The following is a 944-nucleotide window of genomic DNA, read 5'->3' on the forward strand; positions in this document are numbered from 1 at the left end:
CTTCAAAGCTTGTTCCACGAAGAGAGTTCCACGATGATAGTCACATGGAGCCAGGTCAGGACTGTAAGGCGGGTGTTTCAGTGTTGTCCATCCGAATCTTGTGATCGCTTCCATTGTTTTTTGACTGACATGTGGCCGTGCATTGTCGTGCAACAGCAAAACATCCTGCTGTTGCCGATGTGGTCGAACACGTGTCAGTCTAGCTTGAAGTTTCTTGAGTGTCATCACACATGCATACCGAGCGAGGTGGCGCAGTGGTTAGCACACTGGACTCCCATTCCGGAGGACGACGGTTCAATCCCGTCTCCGGCCATCCTGATTTAGGTTTTCCGTGATTTCCCTAAATCGTTTCAGGCAAATTCCGGGATGGTTCCTTTGAAAGGGCACGGCCGATTTCCTTCCCAATCCTTCCCTAACCCGAGCTTGCGCTCCGTCTCTAATGACCTCGTTGTCGACGGGACGTTAAACACTAACCACCAACCAACCACATATGCATCAGAATTTATGGTGGTTCCACTTGGCATGATGTCCACAAGCAAGAGTCCGAATCGAAAAACATCGTAGCCATAACTTTTCCAGCAGAAGGTGTAGTTTTGAATTTTTTTTCGTGGGTGAATTTGCATGATGCAACTCCATTGATTGCCTCTTCGTCTCTGTTGAAAAATGATGGAGCCATGTTTCATCGCCTGCCACAATACTTCCAAGAAATTCATCTCCACCATTCTCGTACTGTTCCAAAAGTTCGCTGCATACCGTTTCTCTTGTTTCTTTGTGAGCCACTGTCAACATCCTGGGAACCCACCTGGCACAAACATTTTATAACGCCAACACTTTCAGTATTCTGCAAACACTTCCTTCCCCTATCCCAACGTAGCGTGACAATTCGTTCACTGTGATGCGTCTGTCAGTAGTCACCAGTTCGTTAACTCTCTGCACATTGTCTG

General features: G+C 47.5%; 1 non-coding gene across 1 annotated transcript; it reads left to right on the forward strand.

Moving 5' to 3' along the window:
- The first annotated feature begins 240 nt into the window (after positions 1-240).
- On the forward strand, positions 241-313 carry Trnag-ccc (transfer RNA glycine (anticodon CCC)). The gene has a single exon. It is a non-coding gene; the product is annotated as a tRNA-Gly (tRNA).
- Positions 314-944: the final 631 nt, after the last annotated feature.

Source organism: Schistocerca nitens, chromosome 6 (genome assembly GCF_023898315.1).
Source record: "Schistocerca nitens isolate TAMUIC-IGC-003100 chromosome 6, iqSchNite1.1, whole genome shotgun sequence".
NCBI lineage: Eukaryota > Metazoa > Arthropoda > Insecta > Orthoptera > Acrididae > Schistocerca > Schistocerca nitens.